Here is a 10,831-nt window from a genome sequence, read left to right on the forward strand (position 1 = left end):
AAAAGAGCACTAACAAATCTCCCCCCCAGGATATTTGTGCCCCTCAGGTTCAGATGTAGACAATCCTGTCTGTAGAGGTCCCACCTTCCCCAGAAAGAGCCCCAGTTATCCAAAAATCTGAATCCCTCCCGCCTGCACCATCCCTGTAGCCACGTGTTTAAATGCTCTCTTTCCCTATTCTTCATCTCACTATCACGTGGCACGGGCAACAACCCAGAGATAACAACTCTGTTTATTCTATTTATTCCTCTCCACCAGAATTTATTGGTGAGGGTCTTCCCAGACGTCCGCGGGTCGACTTCCTGTTCCCGCGTAAAAAACTAATTAAAAAAAAAAGAAAAATTCTCAGCTCCTGCTGAAATTGACTAACGAGCCAGCTCCACTCCCGCCGAAATCGACTGGCCTGCCCCTGCAAAGACAAGTGCTTTTAAAGGTTGAGTTACCTCTCAGCAACCTCCTTCCGCAATGCTCCCGCTGAAACTGACTCACCAGCTGTTCTCACGCCGAAATCGACTAGCCTGCCCCTGCAAAGGCCAGTGCTTTTAAAGGTTGACTTACCTCCCAGCAACCTCCTTCCGCAATGCTCCCGCTGAAACTGACTCACCAGCTGTTCTCCCGCCGAAATCGACTGGCATGCCCCAGCAAAGACAAGTGCTTTTAAAGGTTGACTTACCTCCCAGCAACCTCCTTCCGCAATGCTCCCGCTGAAACTGACTCACCAGCTGTTCTCACGCCGAAATCGACTGGCCTGCCCCTGCAAAGACAAGTGCTTTTAAAGGTTGACTTACCTCGCAGCAACCTCCTTCCGCAATGCTCCCGCTGAAACTGACTCACCAGCTGTTCTCCCGCCGAAATCGACTGGCATGCCCCAGCAAAGACAAGTGCTTTTAAAGGTTGACTTACCTCCCAGCAACCTCCTTCCGCAATGCTCCCGCTGAAACTGACTCACCAGCTGTTCTCCCGCCGAAATCGACTGGCCTGCCCCTGCAAAGACAAGTGCTTTTAAAGGTTGACTTACCTCCCAGCAACCTCCTTCCGCAATGCTCCCGCTGAAACTGACTCACCAGCTGTTCTCCCGCCGAAATCGACTGGCATGCCCCAGCAAAGACAAGTGCTTTTAAAGGTTGACTTACCTCCCAGCAACCTCCTTCCGCAATGCTCCCGCTGAAACTGACTCACCAGCTGTTCTCCCGCCGAAATCGACTGGCCTGCCCCTGCAAAGACAAGTGCTTTTAAAGGTTGACTTACCTCCCAGCAACCTCCTTCCGCAATGCTCCCGCTGAAACTGACTCACCAGCTGTTCTCCCGCCGAAATCGACTCTATCCATTTATCGGCTACATCGAAATATACTATCCTTGATTAACAATGCTACTCCTCCCCCTCTTTTACCTCCTTCCATAATCTTGCTGAAGCATCTAAACCCCGGAACCTCCAACAACCATTCCTGCCCCTGTTCGATCCACGTCACCGTTATGGCCACGACATCGTAGTCCCAGATACCAATCCATGCTTCAAGCTCACCAATATTATTCCTGATTCTCTTCGCATTGAAATAGACGCACTTCAAACGACCTTCATGCCAGCAGGGGGCTGCTCCCCCTCCCCCCCTAAGGACCCGGAAAACACGATCCGAGACATCACGTACCCTTGCACCTGGGAGGCAACATACCAAACGTGAGTCTCTCACGCTCCCACAAAATCTCCTATCTGTGCCCCTGACTATAGAGTCCCCAATTACTAATGCTCTGCTCCTCTCCCCCCTTCCCTTCTGAGCAACAGGGACAGACTCCGTGCCAGAGGCCCGTACCCCATGGCTTACCCCTGGTAAGTCGTCCCCCCCACAAGTATCCAAAGTGGTATACTTGTTTCTCAGGGGAACGACCGCAGGGGATCCCTGCACTGACTGTTTTTTCCCAGTCCGTCTTACAGTTACCCACCTATCTCCAATCTTTGGTGTAACTAATTCCCTGAAGCTGCTATCTATGACCCCTTCTGCCTCCCGAATGATCCGAAGTTCTTCCAACTCCAGCTCCAGTTCCCTAACTCGGTCTTGGAGGAGCTGGAGATGGCAGCACTTCCTGCAGGTAAAATCAGCAGGGACACTAACTGCATCCCTCACCTCAAACATCCTGCAGGAGGAACATTGCACTCCCTTCCCTGCCATTCCTCTAACTTTCTACCAAGATCTGGCTAAAAAATAATAATAATATAATAAAATATGGTACTTACCTCAGACCAATGGGTTTTATTATTAGGTTAGAGGAGGAGGGCGGGTGGGAGACACTACACGTGTCGGGTCTCGGGTTTCCTCTCCACCAGAATTTATTGGGGAGGGTCTTCCCAGACGTCCGCGGATCGACTTCCTGTTCCCAACTAAAAAACTAATTTAAAATAAAAAAAAAATAAAAAATTCACAGCTCCTGCTGAATTTGACTAACCAGCCAGCTGTTCTCACGCCGCCGAAATCGACTGGCCTGCCCCTGCAAAGACAAGTGCTTTTAAAGGTTGACTTACCTCCCAGCAACCTCCTTCCGCAATGCTCCCGCTGAAACTGACTCACCAGCTGTTCTCCCGCCGAAATCGACTCTATCGATTTATCGGTTACATCGAAATATACTATCCTTGATTAACAATGCTACTCCTCCCCCTCTTTTACCTCCTTCCATAATCTTGCTGAAGCATCTAAACCCCGGAACCTCCAACAACCATTCCTGCCCCTGTTCGATCCACGTCACCGTTATGGCCACGACATCGTAGTCCCAGATACCAATCCATGCTTCAAGCTCACCAATATTATTCCTGATTCTCCTCGCATTGAAATAGACGCACTTCAAACGACCTTCATGCCAGCAGGTCCACTCTTGTGATCTTGGTATCTTCCTCAGTACTGCAGTAGCCTCAGCTTCCTGAACTCGAACAACGCTATCTGCTGGACTACAAATCAATTTTACATCCCCCTGCCAAATTAGTTTAACCGCCCCCCCCCTCCAAAAAAAAAAGAGCTGCAGCAAATTTCCCTCCCAGAATATTGGTGCCCCTCTGGTTCTGGTGCAACCCGTTCTGTTGTGCAGGTCCCACCTTCCCCAGAATGTGCTCCAATTATCCAAGTAACTGAAACCCTCCCTCCTACACCATCCGTGTAGCCACGTGTTTATCTGCACTCTCTCCCTGTTCCTCACTTCGCTAGAACTCTGGCTGCAAACCAGAGATGACAACACGGTCTGCCCAGGCTCCCAGCTTCCACCCTAGCTCCCTGAATTCCCGTTTTACATCCCCGTCCCTTTTCCTACCTATGTCGTTGGTACCGATGTGTACCACGACTTGTGGCTGCTCCCCCTCAAGGATCCTGAAAACACGATCAGAGACGTCACGGACCTTGGCAGCCGGGAGGCAACACACTAACCGTGAACCTCTATCGTTGCCACAGAACCGCCTCTCTGTACCTCTACTATAGAGTCTCCAATAACTAATGCTCTCCTGCTCTCCCCCTCCCCTTCTGAGCCACGGGGACAGACTCAGTGCCAGAGACCTGGTCACCGCGGCATGAGCTAAGAGCCATCAGATTGTCGACAATCTAGGACATGCGCATTTTTAATGTCCTTAAACAAATATTCGGGGCTTTGGAAGACTTGCTGAAGTATAATCTTTGTCAGAATTCCTTAATTTCCCTGCCCGATTCACTGCCTAACAGTTGGTGCCCGAACTGAAAGAAGACACTGAAATGGTGTTGTCTTGTTTAATTGTGACGACAGACCATTGTTGACATTGGATCAGAAAGGCTCAGAGTAGGACACCTGAACAATCAAATGCACATGCTTTGGAGGCACCATAGGTTTCCGACTGCTGTTTGAGGCTTGTGTTGGTTGGAGTGCGAAACTAGAGGACCTTCTCCTCCACCAGTCTGCAACAGAATAAGTCACGAATACAAAGTGCCTTATATATAACTTCGTTTGGTTCACAGTTATGAAAGCGACATTTGGTGTTTGGGAGGACACACCATATGGAACGCATTTCTGAAATCAGGAATGGAGAAGAAAATTATTGATAACACTGTGCACAGAGGGACAACGAATAAACAGCAAACAAATAAACACATTTACAACGTTATGGGGAATGACTCAGGGCAGCGAAAGATTTCTGAACTCCGACAATGGCAATGGGATTACAAAGGCCATCCCCGGCTCCGATTCATAACTGTTACTTATTTGATCAGGAAAGAAACCGGAGAGGTTTGTTTTAGTTTCGATGATATTTGTGAAAGATCTGCACAGATTTACAGGCCGTTTATCGACGTGCATTTTCACTAGGAAAACGTTCTTTGGAGATAAAGCGGGACTTCAGTCATGGGATTCTGTCCCGGGGTATAGACGCCAACACTGAACGCAACACATCTTGGATATCTGGCACCAGTAATCAAGACCATAAACATCGAAGTGTTTTGGACTCATGGGTTGTTCAGTTTTTATCATGTCTTAATACTGGACAATTATCTTATTTCTCAGGAGGTCACTGACCAATCAGAAGCTTCACATATGGGCGTGATTCCCAACATCAACTTCCTGACGATTTACAATCTCAATCTGCAATGAGCAAACAGGAAAGATGCAAATAAAAACGCAAAATAACCTGTATTCCGATCACGGTATCGGCCTCCAGAAGCATTTGACTCGGACAGCAGCCGGCAGACAAGGATCAAAGACAGAAGTTTCATTATCCCCCACTGAATTTCACTCGTTCCGACCGCGACAGTGAAGCGTTCTGAGTGCAGACTGGGACAATCTGCAGTTTTAATACACGTGGGCGCCTCTTCCTGAACAGAAGCTCCTTAACAGTTTGTTCTTTTCTTTGTGATGAGTGATCCATTACTCCTTTCACTCATTTAGCCTTGCTCTCTCTTGCACGTATGTGATTCGGTCGGACTCCAGTCCGACACATCTTAAATGAGATGCCAAGTTGCACCAGAACGGGGTTTTTACAATATCGTCATTGCACTGTTAATGTAAGCCTACTTGTGACAATAAAGATTATTATATTACAGAACAGAACATTTCTAGGATAAACTAGAATTATAGAAAAAAGATCCCGGGCTGGATTGAAAGGCAAAAATAACAGTTGTGGTAATAATAAATCAAATAATAAAAGTGACAAATCTAAAGCGCAGATGAAACAGCAGAGGCTCTACTGTTAAAATAAGCAATACATTGGTATTGGTGTGGTTACAAAATCCGTCATCATTCCTGGATTATTTTAAAATAAATGTAGAGTACCCAATTCATTTTTTCCAATTAAGGGGCAATTTAGCGTGACCAATCCACCTACCCTGCGCATCTTTGGGTTGTGGGGGCGAAACCCACGCAAACACGGGGAGAATGTGCAAACTCCACACGGGCAGTGACCCTGAGCCGGGATCGAAACTGGGACCTCGGCACCGTGACGTTGCAGTGCTAACCACTGAGCCACCGTGATGCCCGGATCGCTCATGGATAGACCCTCATCAAGGCAACACGGTAGCACAGTGGATTGCACTGTGGCGTCACAGCGCCAGGGTCCCAGGTTCGATTCCCTGCTGGGTGACTGTCTGTACGGAGTCTGCATTTTCTCCCCGTGTCTGCGTGGGTTTCCTCCGGGTGCTCCGGTTTCCTCCCACAGTCCAAAGATGTGCAGGCTAGGTGGATTGGCCATGATAAATTGCCCCTACGTGTCAAAAGCAAAAGGTTAGGTGGGGTTAAAGCGATAGGAGTAGGGATGTGAGCTAAAGTGGGGTGCTGTTTCCAAGGGCCGGCGCAGGCCCGATAGGCCGAATGGCCTCCTTATGCACTGTAAATTCTACGATCTGCAAAAAGTCGGAGCTGCCAAACAATTCTTGAACAAATCGACTGATCTGAAAAGTATAGGCCGGTAAGGACAATAAATGTCATTGGATACCGGCAGGAAGACAACATTTTAGATTGAGACCACTGGATAATTATTAAATCCTAATATGCTCAACAATGGTCCATTTGGTGTGAGAAATGACAACCGTTTTTGATAAATGTCGTCGAATTCTTTCTTAATGTAACAGACGGAGGGAAAAAGAGGGGAACTGGAAGCACTTTTCAATTCGGAATAATATAACAAAGAACAAAGAACAAAGAACAAAGAAATGTACAGCACAGGAACAGGCCCTTCGGCCCTCCAAGCCCGTGCCGACCATACTGCCCGACTAAACTACAATCTTCTACACTTCCAATAGTGTGGACTAAAGACAGAACACAAGGTAAGGATTCGCCTAAGGGTTAATATGGTAACGTGAACCCCGATTGGCCAGCTCACTGTCTACCGATATATCTGATAAATACGCTGGAATCTAATGGAGTATTGTAATTTCTGGAATGACATACACTGCAGCGCGGATTCATAACCTCAGGTTAATGATCAATAGTGATCACTAACATGAATAAAGAAGCTGCTGCATTGCTTTGCCGTTCATAATATAGAGGGACTGGAGCGAATGTTCCAGAAGGAAGAGTTAATCAATAGAATCCTGACAGCGCTTTCATGCCATCGAGTCTGCACGACCCTCTGAAAGAGCAGCCGACCTAGGCCCACTCACCCTCCCTACCCCCTAACATCACGCAACGCGCATATTTTTGGACACGAGGGGATACGTTAAGCAGATCAATCCACCTAACCATTGGATTGTAGGAGCACGCGGAGGATAGGCACGCAGACACGGCGAGAAGGTGCAAACTCCCCCCCAGACCATCACAGGCAAGGCCGGACTTGAGACCATGAGGCAGCAGTGATAACCATTGTGCCTTCGTGCGGCCCAGAACCTGCAGGAGATAGAGATGGCTAAGGTGAGTTGACAAGTCGAATTGTTCCCTTTGGATGCAAGTACATCGTGTAGAAATATTGTAGAAGTAAAGGGAAGCTGAATATTCGACGATACAGATGAATATGGGTTTATTCGTAATTGAAGCACTCAGAAAATATAAATCTGCAGATGACCATTCCTGCCGAGTTGATTCTGATTATTTCTGGGCTACAAGAGGTGCCCAGGTAGTTCCTGAGACCACATCTGGAACGCTGGATTCGTTTTCGGACCAATATTTCTGCAGTGATATTTTTGCATTCCGGCAAATTCCAAGAACATTCCGTGGGTTGATCGCTGAAGGGAATTGGTACTCCTCTTAAAAAATATTTTACCAACTTTGAAACGTTAAATTCAATGGAATTTAAATTCTGGAAATGGGAACTGATTGAAATCAAATAGATTTTGGATGAGTTTGATATGGCTACTGTGGAGAGGTGAATTCCACTCATGGCCGATTCGAGAACTGGAAGCATGGTTTTCGGATCAACTGTCGCCAAATGTTCAGAAGGGATTATTCTTGTTTCTACTGTGAATTATTCAGCAAGACAAACAACAAAGACCAAAGAAAAGAACAGCACAGCAACAGGCCCCTCCACCCTGCAAGCCTACTCCGACCAGTCTGCCCGTCTAAACTAAAATCTTCCACAATTCCTGGGTCCAGATCCCTCTATTTGTCAAGACGCCCCTTAAACGTCACTATCATCCCTGCTTCCACCACCTCCTCCGGCAGCGAGTTCCAGCCAGCCACTCCCCTCTCTGTAAAAAACTTACCTCGTGCATGGCCTCTAAACCTTGCCCCTCGCCCCTTAAACCTATGCCCCTATTAATTGACCCCTCTACCCTGGGAAAAAGCCTCTGACTTTCCACTCTGTCTATGCCACTCATGATTTTGTAGACCTCTATCAGATGGCCCCCCAACCTCATTCGTTCCAGTGAGAACAAACCAAGTTTATTCAACCGCTCCTCATAGCTAATGCCCTCCATACCAGGCAGAATCTTGGTAAATTTCTTCTGCACCCGCTCTAAAGCCTCCACATCCTTCTGGTAGTGTGGCGACCAGAATTGAACATTATACTCCAAGTGTGGCCTAACAGCTGCAACATGACTTGCCAATTCTTATACTCAATGCCCCGGCCAATGAAGGCATGCATGGCTTATGCCTTCTTGACTACCTTCTCCACCTGTGTTGCACCTTTCAGTGACCTGTGGACCTGTACACCGAGATCTCTCTGACTTTCAATACTCTTGAGGGTTCTACCATTCACTGTATATTCCCTACCTGCATTAGACCTTCCAAAATGCATTACCTCACATTTGTCCGGATTAAACTCCATCTGCCATCTCTCCGCCCAAGTCTCCAAACAATCTAAATCCTGCAGTATCCTCTGACAGTCCTCATCGCTATCCGCAATTCCACCAACCTTTGTGTCGTCTGCAAAATTACTAATCAGACAAGTGACATCTGGCACTGGCTGCGGTCGGGTCCCCATGACGTCTGAGGAGACTGAGCAATGAATGCAATCAAGATTGAGTTAGCAGACATGTGATATTGAAAGGTAGGGGGCTGGATTATCCGATTCCAGTGCTGACGCCGGCGTGGAAACTGTGATGTTTTACATCAGGAAAGACGGCGCAACAGCTGCACCGATTCAGCAACTCATAATAGGCCAGCACCATCGCCACGTGGAACGCAACCGGTTCCAAGCGAAATGGAGCTGGATTCGCCTAGTACGAAATTGGCCATCATGAGGCTCACACGCCGCATCCGCAGCCGCACTTGAACGATCCTCCCCACCCCACCACCCCCACCCCGCTCTGCGACCCCCCTCCTCCTCTCCCCGCCACACACACACACACACACTGTCAACAACATGACCTGAAGCAGAGCAGCCCCAAGGTTCAGGGACGCTGAGCTGAACACCCTCCTGGATGCCTTGGACCCTGGCAGAGAGGAAGGCGGCAGACACCGTCATTCCCTGTGCCTGGGCGTGGCTGAGGCGGTCAACCCCGTAGGCAACCTCTGCCGGCCTTGCCAGCAGTGCTGGGAGAGACTACACGACGTCCTCAAGTAGGCTATGGTGAGTAGGCAGCGCTGTGCCCCTGGCAGTAACTCCGGCCTCTCACTGCCCTGGGAACGCTGAACTCCCACCCTGCCCCAGATGCTGGTGCCCATGCCAACGGCAACGGCCGGGTGCCCTCATCTACACAACCACTGGACTACATGCTCAGGACTGTCTAACAGTGTCATTGTTTGTGCCCCCCACGAGGTAAAGTCTTCACACAACCGCCGGGAGCGTGAGAAGACCGGAGAGGGACCACCAGACCTGCGGCCCCTCATCATGCCCGACCAGTGGGCAGTGGTCGTGGTCGGCAGTCCGGAGGAAAGGGAGGCCGCCGGCGGTGATGATGGCGGCTGGTGAGGAAATGATACCCTGCTTCATTGCGGATCCCCACGCCCCACACCCTCTTCGCCTCCCTCACCCCTGGCACCCCATCACCCCACTCATGCCTCACCCATCCCACTGCCTGACCATACACGATCCTCAACCTCTCTCCCCACTCATCCCACACACGCCTCAACCCCTCTCACCCCATACCCACCTAACCCCCTCTCTCCCTTCACCCTTCCACGCCACATCCCACCCATTCCCTCCCTCCGGCCCCCGCCGGGCTGTCGCCTTGTGTCTTACAGGACCTACCGGAGATGGAGTCGGTTAATCCGGGGCACAGTCCCAAGCCAGTGCCAGAGCCGGTGCCCCCCCCCAGGCTGCAGAGCACTGTCGTTACACCAACTCTCGGCCAGAGACTCAGAGCACCCCGAGACTCGGGTCGGAGGAGGTCATGGGCTGTCCGGCACTGCAATCTCCAAAAGGCTCCACCATCTCAGACACTATAACCTCAGTGGGGAACATTAGTGAAGAGGCTCCTGGGTCACAATATGGTGCACACCACACATCGCATCCGGTACAACAGATGGAGGTAGGAGCAGCCGAGGGGCCAGACGATCGGAGGGCTGCGCGGCCCCAGGAAACAGCTGACGCCCAAATGTGCCCGGGCTCCTGGAACATCCAGTCCCACCCACAGTGGAGATGTAGTCAGGGGCCCAGGGACTAGAGGAGGAGCTGATGGGGGGCAGCCAGCATCTGCGTGCCAGCCAGGCCGATATCGCATGGGTGGCATTCGCGGTAGAGGCAATGGGGCAATGGAGTCGGTTATGGGACAGTGTGTACAAGGCCTGGGGCATTCTGTACAGGCAATTGCCGAGTCCCAGGACAGGGCTGCCCACACACGCACAGCAATGTGCCAGAGCCAGCTGGAAATTTCAGCGGCGCTACTCAGCGTGGCCCAGTCACAGCAGGCCATGGACCAGTCATTTCACGCTATTCCCTACGTCCTCTCTCTCGCTCAGCAGCCAGGACGCCAGGCTCACGATTTATTTTTGAAACCAACAATTAGCATCGCCGTCGGCAAATCAGCCGATAGGAGACGGTGAATCTCGGTGTTCCCGGACCATACGGTGTCAGGCCCGCAAATGATATGCCGACTGTACATTTACCCCGTGCGGCGAGCGACGCATTTACGCCATTATCTGGGTGCCGATCATCCCGATTGGAGGTAAAACCAGCGGCTATGCTGATTTCCGCGTTGGAAGCTATTTTCTGCCCAATCGCGTTTCGCAATTTTGTCATCGACAAGTGGAGACTCCAGCCGAATGGCTTCCAGATCTAGACTTACGCTAAAGCAGCTTCGTGCTCTCAATGCCCACCCTCTTGTCAAGGGACAGGGTTTATAAACTCCAAAGCGTATTATGGCGTTCACCTAACCTATAACGTTTATGTTGAAATTGGCTAGGGTGAGCACAAGAGCCTAACCTTCAGATGTTATTCAAAGAACAAACAACAAAGAAAAGTACAGCCCAGGAACAGGGCCTTAGGCCTTCCGAGCCTGCTCCGACCATGTTGCCCATTTAAGTT

General features: G+C 50.0%; 1 long non-coding RNA gene across 1 annotated transcript; it reads right to left on the reverse strand.

Moving 5' to 3' along the window:
* Positions 1-3,723: 3,723 nt before the first annotated feature.
* Positions 3,724-4,805, reverse strand: LOC140396754 (uncharacterized). Its single transcript, XR_011936622.1, has 2 exons — positions 4,628-4,805; positions 3,724-4,014 (listed from the first exon to the last, which is right to left on the reverse strand). It is a non-coding gene; the product is annotated as an uncharacterized lncRNA (long non-coding RNA).
* Positions 4,806-10,831: the final 6,026 nt, after the last annotated feature.

This window comes from Scyliorhinus torazame, chromosome 20 (assembly GCF_047496885.1).
Source record: "Scyliorhinus torazame isolate Kashiwa2021f chromosome 20, sScyTor2.1, whole genome shotgun sequence".
NCBI classification, from domain to species: domain Eukaryota; kingdom Metazoa; phylum Chordata; class Chondrichthyes; order Carcharhiniformes; family Scyliorhinidae; genus Scyliorhinus; species Scyliorhinus torazame.